At 45.7% G+C, this 27,761-nt stretch overlaps 1 protein-coding gene across 1 annotated transcript in view; it reads left to right on the forward strand.

Moving 5' to 3' along the window:
• The window catches only part of SEMA6B (semaphorin 6B), an 808,975-nt gene that overhangs the window by 474,371 nt on the left and 306,843 nt on the right, over positions 1 to 27,761 (forward strand). The gene's annotated exons all lie outside the window — the stretch shown is intronic.

The following is a 27,761-nucleotide window of genomic DNA, read 5'->3' on the forward strand; positions in this document are numbered from 1 at the left end:
TACCCCACAATGGCAAAGTGGAAATAGAATGTTGAAAATCTTATCTAGTTTATTGAAAAGGAAAAACTAAAATCTTTCATTGACATAAGTATTCAAAACCTTTATTCAGTAGTTGAAGCACCTTTGGCAGCAATTACAGCCTCCAGACTTCTTGGGTATGATACCACAAGTTTTGCACATCTAGATATGTGGATTTTCTGCCAATATTCTCTGCAGATGCTTTAAAGCTTTGTCAGGTTGGATGGGGAACGCCGGTAGACAGTCATTTTCAGGTCTCTGAAAGGCTTTGGCTGACTCAAGTAAAGACTCAAAGACATTCACAGAATTGTCCCTAAGCCATTCCTGTGTTGTCTTGGCTGTGTGCTTAAGGTCATTGTCTTGTTCGAAGGTAAACCTTCAGACCAGTCTGAGGTCTACAGCAACCTGGATCAGTTTTTCGTTAAGAATATCTCTGTATTTTGTTCCGATTAGCTTTCCCTTGACTCTGACCAGTCTCCCTAAACACCCCCACAGCATGATGCTTCCACCACTAGGCATGGTATTGGAAAGTGCCTGGTTTCTTTATTTTTCAAATTTCATGCGTCTTTTACTAAGTCTAGATTGGTGGAATGGTACAGTGATGGTTGACCTTCCGGAAGTTTATCCCATCTGCACACAGGATCTTTGGAGCTAATCCAGAGTGAACATTGGGTTATTGGTCACCTCTCTTACCAAGGCTCTTTTCCCCCCGATTACTTAGTTTGTTTGGTCATGCAGCTTTAGGAAGAGTATTGATTGTTCCAAATATCTTCTGTTTAAGAATTATGACGGCCATTGTGCTCTTGAGAACTTTTAGTGCAGCAACAAAAAGTTTGTACGCTTCTCCAAATCTGTGCCTCCACACAATTCTTTCTCTGATTTCTAAAGGCAGTTCTTTCCTGCTCAGTTTTTCTCTCATGTGCATTATAAGCTATATAGACAGCATGGGTGTCTGCAGGAGGGGGCAAGGGGGGGCAAGCGCCCCCCCCTGGAAATATTGCCCCCCCCCCCGAGCTGCTCAGAAGTGGGAGGGCGGCGGCGGGGCACAGGGAAATGAACGCTTCCATTGTGGAAGCGTTCATCTCCATAGTCATCTGTATTGCGTCCTCAGGACAGCGATACAGATGACTGTGTTGAGGCAGCGGAGGGAGAGGCGTGTCCCTTTCCCTTCCTCTGATAGGCTGCAGGCACTAGGCCGGCAGCCTATCAGAGGCCCGGTGCAGGCGGCGCGATGACGTCATCATGCCGCCTGAGCCATACAGCGCGGGACACAGGCCGGAAGAGGCCTGCATCGCTGCCAAGGAGGTAAGTATAAGTGTTTATTTTTTTTTGTGTACAATACTGGTGGATACTGGCACATAATGGAGGTCTCTGGCTACTGGCACATAATGGGGGTCTCTGGCTACTGGCACATAATGGGGGGCTCTGGCTACTGGCACATAATGAGGGGCTCTGGCTACTGGCACATAATGGGGGGCTCTGGCTACTGGGACATAATGGGGGTCTCTGGCTACTGGCACATAATGGGGGTCTCTGGCTACTGGCACATAATGGGGGGCTCTGGCTACTGGCACATAATGGGGGTCTCTGGCTACTGGCACATAATGGGGGGCTCTGGCAACTGGCACATAATGGGGGGGCTGTCATTACTGGCACATAATGGGGGCTGTCATTACTGGCACATAATTGGGGCTGTCATTACTGTCACATAATGGGGGGCTGTCATTACTGGCACATAATGGGGGGCTGTCATTACTGGCACATAATGGGGGGCTGTCATTACTGGCACATAATGGGGGGCTGTCATTACTGGCACATAATGGGGGGCTGTCATTACTGGCACATGATGGGGGGGGCTGTTATTACTGGCACATGATGGGGGGCTGTTATTACTGGCACATGATGGGGGGCTATTACTGGCACATGATGGGGGGCTGTTATTACTGGCACTTGATGGGGGGGCTGATATTACTAGCACATGATGGGGGGCTGTTATTACTGGCACATGATGGGGGGGCTGTTATTACTGGCACATGATGGGGGGCTGTTATTACTGGCACATGATGGGGGGGCTGTTATTACTGGCACATTATTTGGGGAATCTACTGAGGCCACAAAGAAGGGGTGTTTTATATGGGGGGCTCTGTACAGTAGAATTTTATACTGGGACACATTATGGTGGGTACTATGAGGAAGGGGGAGAGGAGTACTATGGAGTCATCTATGGGGGCACTAAAAAGAGGTATTTTATACTTGCAAATTATGGGGGACACTGAGGGCATCTACTGGGGCATTTTATACTGGTACATTATGGGGGGCACTAGGAGGAAGGGGGGAGAGGAGCACTATGGAGGCATTTACTGAGGGGACTATATAGGGGTATTTTATACTGGCACATTATCGGGGCACTATGGGGACATTAGCTCAACTGGGGGCATTACAAGGGGGTATTTTTATAGTATATTTATGGTGGGCTTTATTACTCCCACATAGTATGACCCCCGAGTAGCAGCACCATCCTCTCCCTGCTCTGCTATTCCTCTGCCCCTTCTCCAAATCCTTATTATGAAATCTTTCTCATTAGGATAAAACACAACATCAGCTCCGCCGAGCCCCCCAGCCATGTGTTGAAGTGGTGTCCGAGATCCCCAAGGGCCAAGCCAAGTAATTGTAAGTTTTCATGTGAAATATGTTTGTTTATGTTATACACATATAGCATACACTGTGCCACACAATATACAATATACCGCTACACTGTGTAGTCTGTTCTATAAGCACCATTGTTTTGTGGCGGCGGACAGAAAATAATCTGGAAGTGCCCCTCCTGAGACCAGGCTCTGGATCCGCCACTGCACAGCTCATGTGTTATTATACTTTGTGATAATGAATATGCCCCTCCCCTTCATTACATTCTCAGAAACAAGCAGAGCATGGATGTCAATAAAATTTTGCCCCCCCCTGGAAAAATTTCTGCGGACGCCCATGATAGACAGGGGTATGTTTTTCAAAATCATGCCCTATCAACTGAATTTACCACAGGTGGACTATAATTAAGGTGTAGAAACAAAGATGATCAAGAGAAATAGGAGGCTCCCAGAGCTAAATTTCAAGTGTCAAAGCAAGTTTCATTATGAGGTATTGAGTGCAGAATAATGGAGGAAAAAATTGTTAGTTTTTTTTATTTTACCTCAAGCCGCAACAAGTGTGAAAAAAAGCGAAAGCGTCTGAAAACTTTACAAATGCACTGTGTGATATTTTATGTGAACTTATCTAGTGTTTTGCGGGGACTATCAAGTAAGTTGGACAACACCATTAAGATTTTAACTAATGGAATATATTTCCAAAGATACTTACATTTTACATACATTTTTTTATGTAAAGTGTTTTAACATGGACAAACTTTATTCTTTAGATCACCTGCAGCATGCCAATGTGGTATTCAAACTCACCGTAGCTGTGATTTGCCCTTTCTTCTGCTGCTATATGTGTATGTAACTAAAAGAACGGGGGCACTCAATAACTAGTAATACGTGGACTATTATAAATGTACCAGTAATATAAACCCTTTTATTCCCAAAAAAGTTAAGAAACCTATAGACAATAAAATGGACTATATTTTAGATCAATACAGACTTAAACCAGTTAAAAACCATAGATAATAAAACCAAAATAAAAATAATAATGAAAAAATGAAAAAATTATAAATAAATGTTTGTGCGATTTTTATCAGCTGATGAAGATCGCACAAACACGGTTTTTTAACCACCTCCGGACCGCCTAACGCAGGATCGCGTTCCGGAGGTGGCAGCCCTGCGCACAGTCACGCATATACGCGTCATCTCGCGAGACGCGAGACTTCCTGTGAACGCGCGCACACAGGCGCGCGCGCTCACAGGAACGGAAGGTAAGAGAGTTGATCTCCAGCCTGCCAGCGGCGATCGTTCGCTGGCAGGCTGGAGATGTGTTTTTTTTAACCCCTAACAGGTATATTAGACGCTGTTTTGATAACAGCGTCTAATATACCTGCTACCTGGTCCTCTGGTGGTCCCCTTTGTTTGGATCGACCACCAGAGGACACAGGTAGCTCAGTAAAGTAGCACCAAGCACCACTACACTACACTACACCCCCCCCCGTCACTTATTAACCCCTTATTAGCCCCTGATCACCCCTAATCACCCCTGATCACCCCATATAGACTCCCTGATCACCCCCCTGTCATTGATTACCCCCCTGTCATTGATCAACCCCCTGTAAAGCTCCATTGGGGTGTCATTTTACATATACCCATGCTGGGTGAGAGAAATATCTTGGTCAAATGCCAACTTTGTATAAAAAAAATGGGAAAAGTTGTCTTTTGCCAAGATATTTCTCTCACCCAGCATGGGTATATGTAAAATGACACCCCAAAACACATTCCCCAACTTCTCCTGAATACGGCGATACCACATGTGTGACACTTTTTTGCAGCCTAGGTGGGCAAAGGGGCCCATATTCCAAAGAGCACCTTTAGGATTTCACAGGTCATTTACCTACTTACCACACATTAGGGCCCCTGGAAAATGCCAGGGCAGTATAACTACCCCACAAGTGACCCCATTTTGGAAAGAAGACACCCCAAGGTATTCCGTGAGGGGCATGGCGAGTTCCTAGAATTTTTTATTTTTTGTCACAAGTTAGTGGAAAATGCTTATTTTTTTATTTTTTATTTTTTTCATACAAAGTCTCATATTCCACTAACTTGTGACAAAAAATAAAAAGTTCCATGAACTCACTATGCCCATCAGCGAATACCTTGGGGTCTCTTCTTTCCAAAATGGGGTCACTTGTGGGGTAGTTATACTGCCCTGGCATTCTAGGGGCCCAAATGTGTGGTAAGGAGTTTGAAATCAAATTCTGTAAAAAATGACCTGTGAAATCCGAAAGGTGCTCTTTTGAATATGGGCCCCTTTGCCCACCTAGGCTGCAAAAAAGTGTCACACATCTGGTATCTCCGTAATCGGGAGAAGTTGGGGAATGTGTTTTGGGGTGTCATTTTACATATACCCATGCTGGGTGAGAGAAATATCTTGGCAAAAGACAACTTTTCCCATTTTTTTATACAAAGTTGGCATTTGACCAAGATATTTATCTCACCCAGCATGGGTATATGTAAAAAGACACCCCAAAACACATTCCTCAACTTCTCCTGAATACAGAGATACCAGATGTGTGACACTTTTTTGCAGCCTAGGTGGGCAAAGGGGCCCACATTCCAAAGAGCACCTTTCGGATTTCACAGGTCATTTACCTACTTACCACACATTTGGGCCCCTAGAATGCCAGGGCAGTATAACTACCCCACAAGTGACCCCATTTTGGAAAGAAGAGACCCCAAGGTATTCGCTGATGGGCATAGTGAGTTCATGGAAGTTTTTATTTTTTGTCACAAGTTTGTGGAATATGAGACTTTGTATGAAAAAAAAAAAAAAAAAAACATCATTTTCCACTAACTTGTGACAAAAAATAAAAAATTCTAGGAACTCGCCATGCCCCTCACGGAATACCTTGGGGTGTCTTCTTTCCAAAATGGGGTCACTTGTGGGGTAGTTATACTGCCCTGGTATTCTAGGGGCCCAAATGTGTGGTAAGGAGTTTGAAATCAAATTCAGGAAAAAATGAGGAGTGAAATCCGAAAGGTGCTCTTTGGAATATGGGCCCCTTTGCCCACCTAGGCTGCAAAAAAGTGTCACACATCTGGTATCCCCGTACTCAGGAGAAGTTGAGGAATGTGTTTTGGGGTGTCTTTTTACATATACCCATGCTGGGTGAGATAAATATCTTGGTCAAATGACAACTTTGTATAAAAAAATGGGAAAAGTTGTCTTTTGCCAAGATATTTCTCTCACCCAGCATGGGTATATATAAAATGACACCCCAAAACACATTCCCCACCTTCTCCTGAGTACGGAGATACCAGATGTGTGACACTTTTTTGCAGCCTAGGTGGGCAAAGGGGCCCATATTCCAAAGAGCACCTTTCGGATTTCACAGGTCATTTTTTACAGAATTTGATTTCAAACTCCTTACCACACATTTGGGCCCCTAGAATGCCAGGGCAGTATAACTACCCCACAAGTGACCCCATTTTGGAAAGAAGAGACCCCAAGGTATTCGCTGATGGGCATAGTGAGTTCATAGAACTTTTTATTTTTTGTCACAAGTTAGTGGAATATGAGACTTTGTAAGAAAAAAAAAAAAAATCATCATTTTCCGCTAACTTGTGACAAAAAATAAAAAGTTCTATGAACTCACTATGCCCATCAGCGAATACCTTAGGGTGTGTACTTTCAGAAATGGGGTCATTTGTGGGGTGTTTGTACTGTCTGGGCATTGTAGAACCTCAGGAAACATGACAGGTGCTCAGAAAGTCAGAGCTGCTTCAAAAAGCGGAAATTCACATTTTTGTACCATAGTTTGTAAACGCTATAACTTTTACCCAAACCATTTTTTTTTTACCCAAACATTTTTTTTTTATCAAAGACATGTAGAACTATAAATTTAGAGCAAAATTTCTATATGGATGTCGTTTTTTTTGCAAAATTTTACAACTGAAAGTGAAAAATGTCATATTTTTGCAAAAAAATCGTTAAATTTCGATTAATAACAAAAAAAGTAAAAATGTCAGCAGCAATGAAATACCACCAAATGAAAGCTCTATTAGTGAGAAGAAAAGGAGGTAAAATTCATTTGGGTGGTAAGTTGCATGACCGAGCAATAAACGGTGAAAGTAGTGTAGGTCAGAAGTGTAAAAAGTGGCCTGGTCTTTCAGGGTGTTTAAGCACTGGGGGCTGAGGTGGTTAAAATGTTTTTTTTTTTTTTTTTATTCTTATTTTTATTTTGGTTTTATTATCTATGGTTTTTAATTGGTTTAGGTCTGTATTGATCTGAGATATAGTCCATTTTATGGTCTATAGGTTTCTAACTTTTTTGGGAATAAAAGGGTTTATATTACTGGTACATTAATAATAGTCCATGTATTACTAGTTATTGCGTGCCCCCTGTTCTTTTAGTTATTTATTCTTCTCTTCTCTTACGGCATTGGGGGTGCTGTGGGGTGCGCACCAGTCCATTTTCTGGTATCTTGGTCAAGCCGCGAATATTTCATTTATTATTTGTACATGTGTATGTATAGTTGATCCTAAAGAGATGTTCTCCATAGCCACACTCAGAGTGTGTCTAAGGAGACATTCCACATATTGTTTTCTTAAAAAAATACACACATGGCTTGCCTTCATAACAGAGTCATGACAGCTTAAAAAAAAGATGAAAGCCCTTTTATATATGTGTTAAGGCTGGCCGCAGGCTAGCCTGGATTTGTGGGAGGGGCCGGTACCTGTCTTAAGCGGTCTGGCTCTCCCAGGCAGCACGTCGGCATTCGGACGTCTGCTACTTCCGGGTGTGACGTCATCAGCAAGCGTCCTGCACGAGTCGGATCTCAGAGAAGTCGGGTGTACCTTTCCCTTCAGTCTGAAAGTGGTTCAGATCGTTTTCCAAGATAACTGGTTTGTTTGGGGAGCGTGGCAACGTGAGGGAGGGTAGGAGGGTGTGAAGAGAGGGGGAACTGTGCCGGAGGATCGCTTCTCCTCACTGCGTTCAGGCACATGCAATTCGAGTTTTGGCACCAGGGGGCAGCATTGTCACATAGTTGGAGCTCATTGCCTGTTCAGCACTCTCAGCATAACCTGTATCTAAGTTCATACAGGGGCTGCGAGTCATCTGGGCTCAGCAGGTTAAACTCTGGCAGCTGGGTCCTGGTGCCATTACTGAGTTGATTACTTACAAGGTTGCTGCTTGTGCACATGTTTGACACTCATCACATACACTACATACATACCTTAGACACATAGTTCGCACATCAGGCAGTTTGACAAAAAAAAAAAAAAGGGTACAAGTGGATTGTTAAATAAAGTAAAAAAAAAAAAAAAAGTGGGTTGTTCAAATAAAGAAAAAAAAATGTACAAGTGGATTGTTAAATAAAGTAAAAAAAAAAAAAATAAAGAAAGAAAAAAATAAAGAAAGAAAAAAAAAATAAAATTTTTTGGGATTTAAAAAAAAAAAAAAAATTTTTTGGGAACCTTTATCCACCAAGCTTCATCCATACACCTCTAGCATAGGTACATCCGCCAATACAGCTACACGCTCGCACGACATACACACCCCGTTTCATCTCGTAGACTAGTGTCATACGTCATACGGTCTGTTTTCCACAAATCCTATACTTACATACTTCACCTACCACGTCTGTAGGTTCGTTAGCCCGCAGTATTCATTTTTAATTAATCTGCCACGTCACAGATTCACACAAACTCGGGCTCGCTTCATACGTCAGTGGAAACGACTATCATACTCCCTGTCAGCCTCGAAGGCTTTTCGTTCAATCGTTTCACGCTGCTGGGGGGGGGGGGGGAAGGGGAGGGGCTTAGATTCCGTCATCTTGTCTGTCAGCTTACGGGCAGCAGGTCGTAGGGTTAACAGGTTGTTTTTTTTTCTCTTCTCTTTTTCTTTCTTCGTTTTTTTTGTTGTTGTTGTTTTGTGGTGTTTGTTGTGTTGTTTGCAGTGGTCTACGCCATCTGCAACTTCAGCCAGTGCAGGCTCCTGCATGTCTGTGCCACATGTTTTAGGGCACATCCGGTCACGGTCTGCACATTGAAGCCGGCGTGACTGAGCCGGGTGAATGTGGAGGCACTAGACCAGCTGCTGCGGCTTCATCCGGTTCAGCCGTTCCGTACATTCCTGGTGGAAGGGTTTTCACGGGGGTTTCACACTGGGCTCATCACCTTGCCCCAGCAGACTCATGAATGCCCCAACTTGCAGTCGGCTTCTAAACATGCTGGTCTGATGGATTCACTCTTGGCAGTTGAGCTGGACAAGGGTTTCATCATTGGTCCTTTCCAGTCCCCTCCTTTCTGCACTTGGAGGGTGAGCCCGGTGGGGGTGGTGAAGGGAAAATATTCCAATAAATTTCGTTTGATTTATGATTTGTCTGCTCCACATTCTTCCCACGTTCCAAGTCTCAACTCGTTGATTCCGTCCGAGGAATTTTCCTTGAAGTATACTTCCGTAGACCAGACTATCCAGGTCATTCTTCAGACAGGCATGGGGGCTTGGCTGTCCAAAGCAGATGTCTCTGTTGCGTTCAAACTGCTGCCCATTAGCCCATCTCTCTGGCAGTGGCATGGCATCAAATGGAGAGATGCGTACTATTTCGCCACCAAGTTGACGTTTGGTTCCTAGAGCAGCCCCAGTCTGTTTGACAGGTTAGCGCAGGCACTGGAATGGATTTTGTTGGAACAGGGTTGCCAGAATGTCATTCACTACCTGGATGATTTTCTGTTGATCGAAGAACCCTCACAGGCGCCTGTTGACTTGCAGGTTCTCTTACAGGTCTTCAAGGAGTTAAACATTCCAGTGGCCGAACACAAAACAGAAGGGCCTGCGCAGATTGTCACGTTCTTGGGGATCTCTCTGGATTCACGTGCCATGTCAGCCAGTCTGCCACAAGACATACTCGCCTCTTATTTATATAAACCCTTGTGAGCGCCAATAGAGGATTAGTGTTGGGCTGCTGGAGTGTGTGATAGCTTGTTGTTGGGGTTATGTTATATTAATATGTAGAGGGATATCAATTGTGTAGGAAAAAATTGTACAGGAAAAAAGTTGTACATACATGTATGTAAAAAAAATTTTTTAAAACAAGCGAAATAAAACAAAATCTGCATACAAAGAGCGAGTGAAAAGTATACTCGTATAAAATCTGCTGAGAGAATAAAAGGATAAAAATAAAAAATAGATTGTACGTAAATACTTTTTAAATACATTTTAAATACATTTTAATACTTTTGTCTCTGATTACCAAACCACACCATTGGAACCATCCCTTTTTTACTACAATAATTTTTTATTTTATTTTATTTTATTTTATTTATTTATTTATTATTTATTATTTTTTATTTTTTATTTTTTCCTACTTTTCACCATTGTTTTAACCCCCCTTATTTATATATATATATATTAGTTTATATATATATATTTTTTACATATTTTTTATACCTACTATATACCATTTCCTATATTTCACACCATTACATTATATTTATATTTTTATATATCTTATATCCCTTCTATAACAAACTGTACATGTGCCATGGGGAGGATTCTCCAATATATCTATCCTTACTATGCAACAAAGCCCAGCCCATACACCCCAGAGAAGATCTCACTGCAAGTGACACCACTTCCCCTTAAACTTGTAGGCAGACCATACAGCTCACACAGTCAAAAAGAATATCGACAAACCGGAAGTATCGCGTGCGTTCCAGCTTGGAACGCAGCGTCTAACTTCCGGAAATACGACACCGCCCCTAGGAGTTTACAAGGTGAACAGACCGGATGACGTGTTGCGTTCCAACCTGGAACGCACAGACGTCACAACACATCCGGACACTCCCCCTCCCAGCCGGCTTCAGAGATCTGCTGGCCAAACGCCCCCTAACGGCGGCCCACCTATATCCTCTGGCCCTCAATACCCTCCCTCCTACTAGGGCGGTCCCCTAACATAGCCCCTTATATATCCCCAGTGCCGCTTTACAAGGCGACCACAATGCGTTCCAGCTTGGAACGCAAACAACTTCCGGTCATGTAAAAAGCGCAGCCGGACACTCCCCTTTCCGGCTGACATCACTGAACAGCAAAAAAACGCCCTGTACCACACAGGGGCGGTCCCCAATGCATTTTTGGCGCGTTTTCTCCGTTTTTTGGCGCCTTCTAGCCAATTAGTGGCCATTTTAACAAAGATCCTAATAGGATTATTAGGGTATAAATACCTGTGACCATACATAGAGACACTATTGCTCCTGATGAAGGGACGTGCCTGTCCCGAAACGCGTTGAGCCGGATTTTTTTACTTGCAAATAAAGACCTTTGAAGAGAAGCACCCGTGTTGTTTGGCTGCCTTCATCCGTTATAACTCTAGAAGCGATCCAGGCTGGGGGGGTACTCGGTTTACAGGTGTATTATGCTTATCCTGGTAAACCGCCCCCCCCGTGAAGTGAGTAAACTTACTTATGATACCACGATATTATAATATATATGTCGGTATTTTAAACAAAAAAACCTTTTATCCATTGCTCTATCCTACTGTACCACATCTATTGTGTACGACGCTGCAGAACACGGCCTCTTAGGCAATAGAGGCTGTATGCAGTGATCACACTTTTACGTACAATCTATTTTTTATTTTCTATTTTTTATTTTTTATTTTTTATTTTTTATTTTTATCCTTTTATTCTCTCAGCAGATTTTATACGTGTATACTTTTCACTCGCTCTTTGTATGCAGATTTTGTTTTATTTCGCTTGTTTTAAAAAAAATTTTTTACATACATGTATGTACAACTTTTTTCCTGTACAATTTTTTCCTACACAATTGATATCCCTCTACATATTAATATAACATAACCCCAACAACAAGCTATCACACACTCCAGCAGCCCAACACTAATCCTCTATTGGCGCTCACAAGGGTTTATATAAATAAGAGGCGAGATTTGGAGGGTATCCCCACCCACCAGTCCCCCTTTTTTTGGCTCACTACCTCACCCTATACAGGCAGACTCCCTTGTCGACCTGACCAAACCCGGAGCAGCCTCTAGCATCTATCACCCTACTTTCTCTCCACCCCGCTCCTATCCACCCGAGGCGTCTCAAGTCTTTCAGATCTAGTGGAAAGCCATTCCAAGAGATCCGTTTGACCCTCACACTTTCTCTCTCTCTCTCTTATACAAGACATACTCGACAGAATCAAATCAGGTGTCCGTTCCTTGCTCATGTCTCAGGTTTGCACCAAGAGAGAATTGCAGTCTCTGTTGGGCATGTTAAACTTTGCCATGAGGATCATTCCTCAGGGTAGATCATTCATTTCAAGATTGCTAGTCTTATTACAACAGACCAGTGATTTGGACGCATCAGTGCATCTTAATGCGAACGCCCGAGCAGATCTGTTCATGTGGGACAGATTTCTCAGCGGGTGGAACGGCATTTCCATGTTTATTCCGAGGGCCACTTCTGATTCTCCACACGTATTTTCAGACGCGGCTGCCTCGGTAGGTTTCGCGGCCATATTTGGCTCACATTGGTTCGCCGGCTCATGGCTCACACACGTGCTACAGTTGCCGGGGTTTTCTCAGACGTCGGCATTGTTTGAGATCTATCCTATCGTAGCAGCTGCTATAGTCTGGGGGCATAGGTGGTCGGGTCACACGGTGGTTTTCCACACTGACAACATGGCGACCGCAGAGATCATTAACAAGGTCAGATCTAAATCGTTACTCATCATGTCTTTCATGCGTAGATTGACCTGGATAGCTCTGGAACAGGGGTTTCATTTTCATGCCCTGTTTTTGGACGGGGTCAGCAACGTTGCAGCTGATGCTTTATCTCGTTTTGATTTTTCTCGCTTTTTCTTACAGAACCCAGAAGCAGACTCAGTGGGCACCCCGGTACCGGACTGGCGGCTGCTGGTCTTGGATTAGACTCTCTGATGGTGGTCGCCAGTTCACTCATTACCAAGTCTTTGTCGGCCAGTACGTTGCGGTCGTACCGCCGGGCGTGGGTGTTTTTTTCGAACTTTCAGTTGGCATATCCTAGAGGTGACACAGGTCAGGTCAAGTATATGGTGGCTTTCGTGTCTTATTGTCATTCGGTATTGGCTTTATCCTACAACACCATTAGGCTATATTTGGCTGGGGTGCAGCATTTTTTGGCACTTCAAGAGCCAGACAGACCCTCTATATTTTCAGCTCACCCGATCAAGGCCATCCTCAGAGGCATTCAAAAAAGCCAGGTCACGGTCAAGTCGGTCCGTCGACCTATTAAGGGGGACACGTTTCGTAGCCTGTCGGAAGTTCTCTCATTGTCACCATTCGGAGTCCTTCCCAGCCTGGTGATCAAGGCGGCGATGTACTTGGCGTTTTACGGGTTTTAAGACCAGGTGAAGTGACACAGGCCAGACAAGGGGCGGTGGCTCTCCGCAAGGGAGATTTAGTCAGGATGGGCAGTAACTTTCATTTGCAGTTGCCTCACAACAAAACAAGGCAGGTAGGTCCCGGCCATGTAGTTAAGTTCTTCCAGACCACAAACGCATGGTGTCCAGTGACAGTCTTGGACAACCTCTTGCTGGCCCTTAGTCTTCACAGCCCCACCGACCCATTACTTCCATTCCCTGTTGGTCCACTGACGTCCAGCCAGTTCATCAAACATATTCGCATCCTGTTGACCAGTGTAGGATTGAATCCGGCTCAATTCTCGGGGCATTCTTTCCGCATCGGTGCGGCATCCGCAGCGTCCAAGCATGGAGTCCCTGTGCATATCATTAAACACTTGGGGCACTAGCGCTCGGGGTGCTTTGTACGGTATATCCCGGAGCCACAAGCGGAGCTAGTCCACGCATTCAGTACATTGGCAGAGTAGCACCTCAGGCCAATCCTTCCCTCACTGGTGGGTTTTGCCCCCTTTTTCAGGCATACCGACCTAGTGAGGCCAAGGCACACCTCAGGCCAATTAGGTAGGGGGGTGGTGGTTGGGCATCTTCCACTCGTTTAGGTCCTGACCACAAGTGTTAAGGCTGGCCGCAGGCTAGCCTGGATTTGTGGGAGGGGCCGGTACCTGTCTTAAGCGGTCTGGCTCTCCCAGGCAGCACGTCGGCATTCGGACGTCCCCTGCCCACCCATTCCCATTCTTCATTCAGTCATTCAACCATCACATTCAGGGTATGTCCCCTTTTTCAGGCATACCGACCTAGTGAGGCCAAGGCACACCTCAGGCCAATTAGGTAGGGGGGTGGTGGTTGGGCATCTTCCACTCGTTTAGGTCCTGACCACAAACTATATATATCAACATTGAAATTGCAAAACCAAGAAGGACAAGCCGTAAAGTTATGCAAGTCGAGGACATGACAGATGTCAATGAGACCTGCAGATGGTCACATTTTCAAGCACCTAGCTTCAATCTATGGCATGTGGGAAGGGCATAAAACTAGATTGAAATAAAAGTTTTTTAGCAATATAAAAACTCAAAAAGTCATGTAAGATGATTGTTCAAGGCCTCCTGTTCATTGACATGCCAATTGTCCCCATTTTCTGCAAACGAAAAAAGATAGAATCCTTGAACTTAGAAGCCTTGGTTTGTCACTCCAGCAGATCTCTAGGTGCCTAGATATCAGCACTGAACTTGAATGACAGCAAGAAATGCACAGAGGCAAACCTCTGCACAGACAAATCATCTAATAAGAAGAATGGTATGTAATGATCCATTCTGGACTGCAAGTGAAATTGGACATCAAATCCCAAGCCTAGGGGCAGCAAACAGTGCCCACACAAACCATCAAAAGATGCTTGTTCAACACTGGGTTAGAAACCAGCTACAGGTGTTCCATTGACGTCACGCCACCAGTCTGATCACATCTATGGAACACAGCAAGAGAGCAATAAAGGCTGGAATGGTCTATCCTGTTTAGGGATGAGTCCCATTTTTGTCTCAGACCCAATAATAGCCAGAGATTGATCCGGAGACCACATGGGTAGTGTTATAAAGAGGCCTTCACAAGAGAACGTCACATCAGTCCTATATCTTGGATTATGGTGTAAGGTGGCATAATGTACAGTAAACAGACCCCTCTAGTCTTCCTTTCAGAAACACTAACAGCTTGGCATTACATTGATATGGACATGAAACCAGTGGTACGACCATATCTCCAAAGTGTCCCAGCAGTCATTTTTCAATAGAACAATGCCACGCCACATATTTGTTGTACTACTGTAAGCAGCTTTCATGGCCTAAACTTGTTACCATGGCCTACAGCATCTTCTGACCTGTCTCCCATCAAGCACATTTGAAATGTTATTGGTTTGCAATTGCAAAGGGACCTGTCAGCATTGGATGTTAATGATATCCATGCATAGATACATTCAGTGTGGCAGAATATTCCTTAGACAACCATTAAAGTGGCTCTGTCACTAGGATTAACCCTATTAAACCAGACATACTGGCTGGTAGGGCTCATGATGCTGATTAAAACAATACCTTTCTTTGTCTGTACAATAAATAGCTGCATATTTGCATTTTTCGAGCAACAGAAGGCGGGGCTGAATCATTTGAGAACTGCTTTGTAACACCTCCTGTGATTTGCACACTGCCCCTCCTTCTGATTGACAAGGCTAGACATGCTGAGGGCAGAGCCCTGTCCAAGAGCTGTATGCTAGCAATATCATATCACTATGTACTATAGCTTCACAACACTGAGATCTGCTCAGAAAGCTAATATACATATTACTGCTTTATTCATATGCACCATATATGATCATACAGACACCAGTAATATGTGTTAGCTTATAAGCATAGAAAAATATGTTTTTCTATATGGTGTGTGGCAATGTGAACATTGAGGTGTTGTTTCGCCAGGTTCCAGTACGGGACTTGAGGCATGCTCATGTCCAGGGATCCTATTTAATCCTGCTACTGGATCTTGGGTGTGTCTCACTCTGGAGTGTCTTGTGAAGCAGAGTCCTGGTGAGGCTCTGTGTGAGTGGTCTCAACCGGTTGGTGGACTGAGGGGCCACGAGGCTAGGCGATAGCCTGAACTTTGGGGGATGCGGTGACGACTGTGAAACAAGGATCACGAGGCCAGAGGCGGGAGGACTACTGGGCCACAATCCCCCAAAAGGTATTGAAGTGTCACAGGCTTGAGGTTGCTGGACTGAATGGCTGAGGAAAGCCGCATTTGTTTTCCATGTGTGAACAGGGCTCTCTAGGCGAGTCAGGGATATGTGTTTAGTTAGAGCCTAGCCGGGCAAGGGTTTGTTATTTTGTGTGGATGTCACACATGATAAGTTGAAGCTGCGACTTCTTAACCTGTGCTTTGCTAAAGTGTCTGAAATAAAGCAAGAATTTGGACATTATAATGGTGTCTGAGAAGATATCTGTGAGTGTGACCCCCTGAAAAGAGACGATCCCTTACAGGTGATATCATAGTATGGTGGTATAGTGGTCTACCATGCATGTAGAGATCAGTGATGAGTGGCAGGGGCAATATTCAAATATTTGGGGTGAATATTCGTGATCTCCAGTCATTATCTTCTTGATTGCGAAAATTGGCAATCGGAAAATTCGCGCAACAAAATTTGCGATATAAAATTGCACTACGAAAATTTGCGATCAACACTACTCAAATATATTGCTGCCTTCTCATTGGCCCACAATCAAGAAGCAGTGAGGGATCATGGGTACTGATGAAAAAAAATCTAGAATATTCGCAATTACGAAGATATAGCGCTATATTCTAGATATTCGCGAATTCTCGAAGTGCCAATATTCGCGATAAAAATTAGCGATTAGAATATTCACGATCAACACTAGTAGAGATCTCAGATTCAAGTCCTAGGATAGACATAAGATTTATTTCTGTTTTTTTTTTCTTTTTTTTTTCTTTAAAACCATTCAAAAAGGCTATACTATAATAAATCTAATATATAAAGCTAACTATATTTGTGGTCCTGGCTATGGCGCGAAGCCTGGTATGTGAGTCTGAACCTAATCTAACTAGGTGGCTAGTGGTGTGCCTTTAGCCACGTGACGAGGGTAGGCCAAATAAAGGGGGCATACCCTGAGGGAGATGTATGAAGAAGGGCCGGGAGGGAGGGGCAAAACAGGACGAGCATTAGATGAGATGGGCGGCGGAGCTTAAGAAACCCCCTACGCCCCTCCCACAAAAGCAGGCTGGGTTCAGCCTGCTGAATATGTGGTCCTGGCTACGGCGCAAAGCCTGGTATACCAAATCTAACTAGGTGGCTAGTGGTGTGCCTTTAGCCACGTGACGAGGGTAGGCCAAATAAAGAAGGCAAGAAATGCGAGTAGGAATAGTTAGAATACAACCCTTTTATTGTGGATGGTAGCATTACAATACTAAGTCAGAGAAAGCTCTGGCGATTTTGGCTTTTGGATGCGGGATGTATTGTGAGAAACAAGATGACTTCCATCAACCCATTTTGCGTATGATATGAGCCGGGACCCCGTGTTTGGATGCGGCGGAGGCGGCTCCGATCCAGAACGAATGGCCCGGGGGTCGAACTCTAACCCTGATGCGAGGCTGCGCATGTGTTTGATGAACTGTGAGGACGAAAGTGGCCGTGACGGGAAAGGAAGGAGAGGGCTGGCTGGAGCCCGGTCGCCCAGGGTAGTTAGTAACCTGTTGAGGATGGTCACAGGGCACCAGGGGTTGGTAGTAGGGAAATATTCAATGCATACAGGGGGCCCTGTTTGGGAGGTTTTGGAAATGGGTAAGGTGAAGATGAAAAGCTTGTATCTGCGGGTGTCACGGCCATGGTTTTGGCCGTGACTCCTTGGGAGCCGCATACTGTTGCCCGCGGTTTTGGGTTGTAGTGTCAACCGCAGCTTGAGGCATAATGTAGTTGGCCTCAGGTGCGGTTGCCGCGGACAACAGCTATGTGTGCGGTTCCCTTGGAGTTGTGTGCGCCTTTGTAGCACTTTTGTATGTCTGTGTGCGCCTTGTTTATGTTTGGTGTGCACTGACATTTTCCCATCACTGTGGCTGTCCGTGGCAACGTTGGGTGGTATTATGTACATGTGGTGGCAGTGTCCCGGCCTTCGGGCTGACTCCCAGGACACGCTTGCCACCCATGTTGTTGCCTGCGGCAACAGCCACAGTGTGTTTGTTGTTTGGACACTTCCCCTTTAAGTTATGTTTTCCCTTCTGTGGTTTTGGAAGGGTTAACTCCCTTTCAGTGTGTGTGAGTCACGGGGTGTGTCTGATTGTTGGGTGTGGCCTCTTGGCCCTATAAAGCCTGTAGGCAGTAGCCAGAGAGGGTGTTTCAGACATGCTGGCTGTAGACATCCTCCTGGCTACTTACCAACTGCCAGTGGGGGCCAACCTTCTGGTCATAAGCTAAATATATGTCCTTTGGTGTCTGGAAGATGTGTTTGCTTTTATGTTTCTTTATTGCACCTGTGGTCCTGGGTTCCCGTGTGTTATGTGTTTGTGTGCTGAGTCCTGCTGTCTGTGGGCAGTACATCCACATGGGTTCCAGGCTTGGTTGTCTGTGGTAGGTCTCTGCTATGTTTGTGGCAAATACCTGCCATTGCCATAGGTTGCATTTGTTTCCCCTTGCTTGCAGCTTGGCCAGTGAGACTCCTGTTCCTCCATATCCAGAAGGAACAGGATGTCTTACTCTGACTCCTAGCCCAGGGACCGGTCGGAGGGTAAGTTAGGGCTCCGAGGTTCCTGCGCATGGGTCCTCCTACCTTCAAGGTCGGCCCATGCAGGTAGGAGTTAGGGTCAGGTTAGGGATGCTGTAGGAGTTGACCTGCTCCCTAATCCTGTTTGTCCTGGTCAAGCAGCGACCATCATCCTTCGGCACACGGCTGAGGGTTTCCCCCATCCTCAGCCGTGACAGCGGGTGAGTTGGCTTAGTACGGGGCCTTTGTTGTGAGAGGAAGTGCTGGTGAATTCCCCGGGCCGGAGAAAGCCGTAGAAACTTAGGTAGAGGGCAGCTTTGAGGATGCTGCTTCTGAATGGGCCAAAAGGACTGCCGTCTAGGGAGGATGAGATTTTCCAAAACAAGTCCCCTGAGATGGGTTGCCTGGAGGGTTCGGACTTGTTCGAGCTTTTTTAGAGTCAATAAATTTTTATTGAGTTTTTCAGAATATATAAATCACAAACAATTAGACAGTGGACGCAGCCACTATTAAACAATATGATATGTTAGATGAGTCATATATGGACAAGACTAAAATAAAAGCAGATTAAAGTCTCAGAGTGTCGGGGTATCCGCTCGGATACTGCCAACCCAACACCGTTGCGTGTAACATATCAAACTAATGGTGAGTTCCCCACTACTGATGGTTCGGGGGATACTACACCGTACCTCATAGTACAGAATGTAGTGCAAAACAATCAAACAAATAAGTGAACAAAACAAAATCAAAATCAGATCTACTATGCTTTTAAGGTGGTTAGGGGAGATAAACCTACGAGCAGTGTGGGTGGTTATGGAAGATAAGAGGAATGGCGAAGCCAAGGAGCCCAAAGAGCATCCCGTTTTTTAGGTGTGACAATGGAAAAAGGGAGGCGATGCTCATATCTGCAGGTGGTATTAATAGAATGAACTACTTCTTGCATTAAAGGGGGTGTTGCAGATTTCCAGTGGCGTGTGATGACAATTTTGGCACTCAAAAGAATATGACCTACAAGGCCTCTGCATGACTGATCAATGCCATCCATTCCTAAGAACAAAAGAGCGAGCTCAGGGGCGGGAGGGATGGTATATTGAACAATTTGTGAAATCAAATCAAACACTCGGGACCAAAATGTAGTTAATTTCGTGCAACTCCACAATATATGGTATAGGGTCCCGGTGCCACCACATTCCCTTCAGCAACAGGCCGGGGCATTAGGGTACATGCGATTTAACCTTTCAGGAGTAAAATACCAGCATAAAAGTGTTTTCACTCCCGCCTCGTAATGCGTAACGCATCTGAATGTGGATGTCAAAAAGGTGAGTACTTGTGACCACTTTCCCTCAGGGTAGGAGTGTTTCAGAGCTGTCTCCCAGTACGTGATCGGGGCTGATTTAATAAAACTGGCCTTATCACGAATGAAATCATATATCATTCTGGTGAGGCGTTTTTTATATCTCAATGGGTTATCAAGAATTGTGATAAGATTATTATGGATTAGAACTGGGGCACGCAATCTCATCTCATAGCAATGTCTCACCCTTAGGTATTTATAAAAATCACTATTAGGTATGGGGTACTTTCCCCTCAGTTGTTCAAATGAAAGCAATGTACCCTCTGAGAAAAGTTGACTCAAATTTGAGATTCTAGCCTCCCGCCAGGAGGAAAGGTTGAGCCCTTCCGTATATTTTTCCAGCAAATGGGTGGATACATGAGTGAGCGAGATTGGGTTTTCACTCCCATTTTCCGTATGAAACTTACGCCATAGGGTACATACAGATTTGATTGTGAGTAATGTGTCAGGTGAGGCGCCAGGGCTCCAAAGCGATTTGAGAAGGAGCTCCTTCAATGAGTGTGTCCCAGCAAACACCGTTTCAATTTTAGACCAAGATTTTGAAGGTGTGTCTAACCACCATTCGGTCGTGAATGATAGACATATCGCTGTATGGTAATCTTTAATAGCGGGGAGTCCTAGGCCTCCTGCTTTCTTCCTACGTACCATTAGTGATTGTGCTATGCGAGGTTTGCCCTCCCCCAAACGTATCTATTGAGAATGGATTGTGCTCTCAGGAAAAAATTATTAGGTACCGCAATGGGAATGGCTCTAAAAACATATATTAATTTTGGGAGGGTCATCATCTGGAAAGATGCAATTCTGCCTACCCACGAGGGCGCACGGGAGGCAAAGCTGGTTAAGTCAGTCTGTAGTGTGGAAAGAAGGGGTTCATAATTGTATTTGTATAGAAGGGAGCAAGGAGTAGTCAGCTTAATGCCTAAATAAGTTAGGCCCGATTCCTGCCAGTCTAGCGGAAAAAGGGATTTTAGGTGTCTTACTTCCTCCAATGGGATATTAACTGGTAAAACTTGCGTTTTAAGTACATTTATCTTATAGTATGATAATGATCCAAAATGAGAAATACATTGCAGGGCGGCCTCCAGGGATGAGGAGGGCTCAGTCAGGGTGAGAATAATATCATCTGCATATAATGATATTGTATGTGTAGAGGAACCCAATTGTATGCCCTTGATCTCTGTATGCTGTCTTATGTGTTGTGCAAGCGGTTCCAAGGCGATAATGAAAAGAAGGGGCGAAAGGGGACATCCCTGTCTGGATCCATTGCTGATAGGGAAGCTATCTGAAAGTAGGCCGTTGGCTAAAACCTTCGCTGTTGGATTTGAGTATAGACTTTCAATTGCATGTAGTATGGGGCCCCTGAAACCCATAAACCTCAGGACTGAGAAGGCATATGACCAATGTAGGCGGTCAAACGCCTTCTCGGCGTCCAGCGCTACCACCAGTAGGGGAGTTTTCTGTAACTCTGCGCCATTTATAATGTTCAACACTCTACGTGTATTATCTGAGGCTAGTCTACCCTGGACGAATCCTGATTGGTCTTCATTAATTAAGGAAGGGAGGATAGGGGATAGTCTGTGGGCAATAATTTTCGCAAATAGCTTAATGTCCGAATTTAAAAGCGAAATCGGTCTAAAATTTTGTGGTACGTCATTAGGCTTACTTGGTTTGGGTAGGGTGACTATTAATGCCTGCAACATATCTTGTGGGAAGGGAGCACCATTTAGGCAAGAATTAAAAATTTTCAGGAGATGGGGGGCCAGGATGTGATGAAATTTCCTGTAATATTCATTAGACAAGCCGTCCGGGCCTGGAGATTTTCCCTGCGGTGAAGCTAAGATCAACTTCTGAATCTCGGTTTCCGATAGATCTGCGTTTATGGCATCTAGTTGGGCTGGGGTGAGACGAGGTAGGTTAGCTGACTGGAGAAAAGCTGACACTAGGGAGTCATAATCAGGAGGTTGAGGTATGGTGAGTTTAAGATTATAAAGATCAGCATAGAATAGCCTAAATTGTTCCGCTATTTCTCTAGGGTCGATAAGTTTGGCCTTAGTAATAGGGTGGAGAATGTGTGGAATTTTTGATTTGGTTCGTTGGGCTTTGAGCTGGTTAGCTAATAGGCGACCAGCTTTATTGCCTTGAGCGTAAAATTTTGATCTACACCTAAGCAGCCCCCTCTCGTATTCATGGAGCAGAGTTAAACGAAGTTTATCTCGTTCGGATCTAATCTGTTGTGTTAATTCTGCAGAGGGGTGTTGTTTGCTTACCGATTCCAGTTTAGCTATTCTATCCATCAGCATTCGTACAGCGTGTTCCTTTTTCTTTCTTTCCTTGTAATTTAGTTTAATAAGCAGGCCACGTATAAAAGCTTTGTGCGCTTGCCACAATATAAAAGAATCCGACACTGAGTCTACATTAAAAGCAAAAAATTCTTGTAATGCTTGAGTAATTTCTGTGTTATATGTAGGAATATGATATAGAAACGGGTTGTTTCTCCAGATTGGGTTAATGTGAGACTGAAATTGATCATCCACCTCAATAGACACAGGCGCATGGTCGGATATGCTAATCAGCCCTATGTCTGAGTTAGTGGTGCTAAGGAGAGTGTTACGGTCGACTAAAAATAAGTCAATTCTGGAATATGTGCCATGGACAGGCGAGAAGAAGGTGAAGTCCTTCTCCATACTATGTTGAGCCCTCCATACATCAATGAGGTCTGTTGACTGAATAAAAGGAGATAGGCCTCCAAGTGCACGTCTAGTTAGGTTTGTAGTGTCCATAGCAGGGTCAATGATTGAATTAAAGTCTCCACATATCAATAATTTACCCTGTTTCATAGCTTGTACCTGTCTTGTCACCTTATGCAAGAACGCCGACTGACGACGGTTGGGAGCGTAAACATTGACTATAGTGTATGTAACATGATTAATGGAACACACCAATATAATAAAACGCCCTCCCGTATCAACCTTGTGCGCAATGTGTGAGTATGTTACAGAGTTTCTGATTGCTATGCACACTCCTCTAGCTTTCTTATGGTAGTGTGAGTGGATAATATTGGGAAAGAGTCGGTGTTTTAAACGATAAGCATCAGCGTTCAGAAGGTGTGATTCTTGTAAGCACAACAGATCAGCCTTTAGTGATAACGCTTCTTTCCATATAAAAAATCGCTTCTGTGGGCAATTAAGCCCCTTGGCATTGAGTGACACTATTTTGATACCCATTGGGAAGAACCCAGGTATGCGTTAATGGTAGGGTCTCCCCCAAAGGAACCAAAGTGGTGTGACAGCATGTAGATCAGAACATACAATAACCAGAAGATGTAAAGGTATAACATACCAGACATAAGAAAAAACAAAAACCATAACCTTTGTAACCAGATTATGCAATTCGGGGTGGAGATGTCCATCTCTAAAGCCAGTGGTGTGGATACTGGACTGTTTAAGGAGATTCAAGCAGTCACGTGAGGGACTGCACCTCTTCTGTAAGAGAACATAAAATCAAACATATATAACCGCCGCATTTAGACAGTCAATAATATGGTGAACGCAGGATACAGGATGAGGCCCAGTAATAACCGACTAGAGCCCTCTAGGACCAGCAAACTCCAACGAGAGTCCCCATAGGTGATGTCAAGAGTTTCTTTGTCTCCCGCCGGTTACCCTTTTCCACTCTTGTGATGGTGCGTGGGGTACTGAATGGGACCTTTTATCAGGGTTAGCTAGCGGGATGTTCCATTCCTGAAGTAGAGATTTTCCTTCTTCAATAGAGTAAATGACATGCATGTGGCCTTCTTTGGGGATCAGCAGCTTTTGAGGGAACCCCCATCTATACTGTATGTTCGCTTGACGCAAGGCAATAGTGACAGGCAGGAGTTCTCTCCGTTGCTGTAAAGTCGCCGCCGAGAGGTCAGTGAACAATTTTATCTCTTGGAACGGGGATGGAAGGGATCCAGCTTTTCTGATCACCATCATGATAGCCTCCTTGACGTGAAAGAAGTGGATTCTGGCAAGTGTGTCCCTAGGGACATCTGGGCCTAGGTGTTTGGGTTTCGGAACCCGATGAGCCCTATCAATAAGCAGGTCTTGTTCTGACAATTTGGGCAGGAGCTTGCTAAAAAGGCGTTTTAAGTAGGCTGGTAGCTCAGTGGAAGGGATATTCTCTGGGATTCCCAGTATTTTAATATTATTTCTGCGGGATCGGTCCTCAAAGTCTGCCATCTTTCTCTTCATAACCTCCAACTCCTCAGCTAGACCATTATGTGCATCTATTACAGTATTCTGAGAGGTAGCGAACTCTCCCATTTTCTTTTCTATATGCAGAACCCTGTCCTCCGTTTTCTTTCACCCTGTTAGGAATGGGTTGAATTGCCTCCATCATGCCATGTTGTATGGACGCCTGCAGGGCCAACAACATTTGCTTTAGTGTAGCCTCTGTAGAGAGGTTGTCAGACGAGGGCAGGTTAGAGAGTGAGGCAAGGGAGGCATTAACAAGCCGATCAGGCTCCAGAAGCAGACTGACCTGTGTGTCTGACGTGTCGATCCTCTGTCTGTGCTTCTGAGGGCTGCAGGAGGGAGATGCGCTGCTCAATGGCGTCCGAGCCTCTGGAGGGGAGTTGTCTTCCCGCAATTTCACATCTTCAGGAGTCGGAGGCATGGAGGGCTCCCTTGACAGAGGTGGAAACTGATCGGGGTGTAGTAGGAGGGAGCAGGGACTTTGCGCTTGCGAGTCCATGTATTCTGTGTCGGCTGCCGGCGCGTCCTCGTGGCGGGAAGCGCCATCTTTGCTCCGGCCTCTATTGAAGTAAACGTCCAAGTTTTTAGCTGGGAGTCTAAGAATTATAGATTTGTTCTTCCCCATGATGTCAGGTATGCTTGGGGGTATGATAGCCACCAGGTTTCGCAGCTGCAGCGGCAGTAGGCAAAGTAATCGTCGCTGAGGTGCAGGAGCTTCAGCTTCAGGCGTCCATCACCAGCGGCAGCCAAGCCACGCCCCCCTTGTTTGAGCTTTTTTGAATACCCCGTAATGTGGCTTTTATGGCATGGGAAGAAAAAATGGAGTTGCTGTCCGGATGATGGATCATGAGGTGACAAATACAACCTGATGGTGCTATATGAAAGGTGTAGGTCTTTGTAGCAGTATGCCAGGAAAGCCATGATGAATGTGACTTCGCTCGCGTTGCCCCTAGGATGAAGGTGAGAAAAAACCTTCAAAGCCTTCCAACCTGACTGGTAGTTCCTGGTGGAGTTCTCGGACAGGGACTTGTGGATGAGCGACTGAGCCACTAGTATGTGCCTGTCTAGTCCAAGATCAGGGAGCCGAAATCCGGGGGGGGGGGGGGGGGGTATCCCGATTCTTTCGGCTTGTGGCATGACCTGGAAAAAAAGGTTTAGATTTAGGCGAGACAAGGCATCTGCTGCAACGTTCCTGATGCCCTGGATGTGGGAACAAGAAATATGGAAGTTGTATTTTAGAGCTAGCCAAGTGAGTTTGCGTAGGAAGTGCATAACCTTGGCCGAGCTGGACCTGCCTTTGGTGAGGATGTCGACTAATGTGCGGTTGTCCGTGATGAAGCATACCGGCATGTTGCTCCATTCTGCGCCCCAGACTTGTGGGGCCGCCACGATGGGATACAACTCGAGGAGAGGAGAGGACTGAATGGCCTGAGGGTCCGAGTGGATTTGGGAGGGCCAGGAGTCCACGAACCACTGGTGGCCGAATAAGGCACCGAACCCAACGGATGCGGCCGCATCGGAATACACGGTCGGACAGGTGGGGCTCCAGTGAGGGACGAACAGGGAGATGCCATTCCATTCTGATAGGAAGACCCTCCACATGGCTAGGTCGGCCAGGGCTTCTCGGTCCAGCTGAATCAATGAGTCTTGTGTTGTGGCCGTAGGTAACAATTCGAGGAGTCTTGACGTGAAGGATCGACCCTGTGGCATGATACGGGTGGTGAAATTGAAATCCTCTGGGAGTCTGGTCTCCATTCTGTGGGTATCTAAAGAGATGCCCAAGAAAGGACCCGTAAAGCGGTGAAAATGCTGAGGAGACTTTCCAACCTGTCAGGGCACATGGTTGGGGTTCTCGACCAGTAAGAAGTTGTCCAAGTAATGGATTACTCTGGGACAGTTGCCGTGGTTTACTAGAATCCAATGGAGGGCCTGTGCGAACTGGTCAAAGAGCCAGGGGCTGCTCTTTGACCCGAACGTGAGGCGGGTGGCGAAATAGTACTGGTCCCTCCATTTGATTCCGTGAAACCTCCAAAGGTGAGGTTGGATTGACAAGAGCTTGAAGGCGTCCGAGATGTCCGCCTTTGAAAGCCAAGCGCCCGCCCCTACTTGTAAGATCAGTTCAATGGCTTCATCCAGGGAAGAGTAGTGCATTGAATATTCCTCAGACGGGATCAAGGAGTTGAGACTCGGGACACTGGATGCATGAGGCGCTGACAAATCGTAAATCAAACGCTTTTTATTGGTGTTTCTTTTGCTGACCAGACCGATGGGGCTTACCCTGTAGACCTGAAAAGGAGGTTGGGAAAAGGGGCCTATGATGAATCCCTTCTGCAACTCGACCTGCAGAAGAGAATCCACCGAGGCCGGGTCTTCCATGGCTGACACAAGGTTGGGGACCTCCCATGAACCCCGGGGCAAGGTGACTAGACCGGTGTTCAAGCCTACGGAAAACCCAGACTGCAGGAATTTGACGAAGCCGGGGTAGTGGTGGGTATTGAGGAGGGAGACAAGAAGGAGGACATTGATGTTGGCTAGTCAGCTCTTTGCCGAGCGCTGGGAGCAGGAGGATTGGGGATGGGCCCGGAAGCAGGTAGAACAGATGTGGAGCGCCTTGCACTTGTTGTAATTGCAGAAGCTAGCGTTAAAATTGTTGCAGAATTATTTTTTTCCTAAATACACGATGGGGCGACCTAATTTATCCAGGAGCGGACCTGGCTTTTGAGGGGCTGAAGTGATGGGCTGCGCGGTGACGTGCGAGTTTGGGCACCAGTCGGACGCGTGCAGTACTGACTGGCAGTTGGAGCAATATGGGGACCTGAGACCGGCAAAATGTCTGCAAAACAGTTCCATATCTAATGAATCAGTCAATTGGTGACATGCTGGAACTGGGCGAGGGCTGCGGCTGCCTTCGCCGAGAATAACCGATGGTAGTCGTAATAGGCGAATCCTCCGTATTTGTGCCCGAGCTCCGTGACCCTGTATAGGTACACGTCCAGCTACTCCCTTCTGGCTGGCTGTGCTGAGCAGATGATGTCCCGATACAGGCTGAACGCAAGCACAAACTCTGGGATAGAGAGTTTTTTGTTGAGGCGAGTGTCTTTGGCCTTCAGTACAACGGACACATCACCGCATGCGATGGTCCTGTTTTCCACGGTGTCATGGGTGGAAATGAGGACCGCCGCCAGATTGACGTCCTTGCCTGCAAGTATGTCCCTGCGCAAGTTTTCGGGTACAAAAAAAGGAAGGAGCTATCTCGGGGGCCCTGGAAAACCTACCTGGGGAAGACGGCCGGGAAGTGGAAGGACCAGGGGAGGGACTGGTGGGAGCGGAAGGTGAGACGTCCCTGCTTTCGGCTGCCTGGAGTCTGGTATTTATGTCGCAGATGGAACTGGACAGGTTGTTGATGGTAGCGTGCAGTTGTGTTAGGGACAACTGTATGGTCGACATGGAGACTTGCTCCGTGGACCCCGTGGATGGCTCCGGAAACGAGAAGGCGATATAATTCAGCCTTTCGGGCTGTGGCCGAATGGCGGATTCCTTGCTTGTTCAGCTCGGCGATCATCTTGGGGATTGTCCAATAAATTCTAACGGGTACCCACGGGTTAGCTTAGCACCTGAAAGAACAAGACCGTACATGTTGACTTCATGAACCGTGACAGGGACGCGACCAGATGTTCATGGGGTATGACGGTGCCAGTACCAGAAACGAAACGTGTGACTGCTGCAGAGGCGGGCACTGCGTGGGAAATGCGCGGAATGAGCGGAACCGGCAGCATGGAGGGGGTAATAGAGCATGGACCCTGAACCAGTGACTGATAGAAAGACTAGCAACGAGGGGTCTGCTGAGTGAAACGGAGCTGGAGACATGT

The sequence above is a fragment of the Bufo bufo genome, chromosome 2 (assembly GCF_905171765.1).
Source record: "Bufo bufo chromosome 2, aBufBuf1.1, whole genome shotgun sequence".
Taxonomy (NCBI): Eukaryota; Metazoa; Chordata; class Amphibia; order Anura; family Bufonidae; genus Bufo; species Bufo bufo.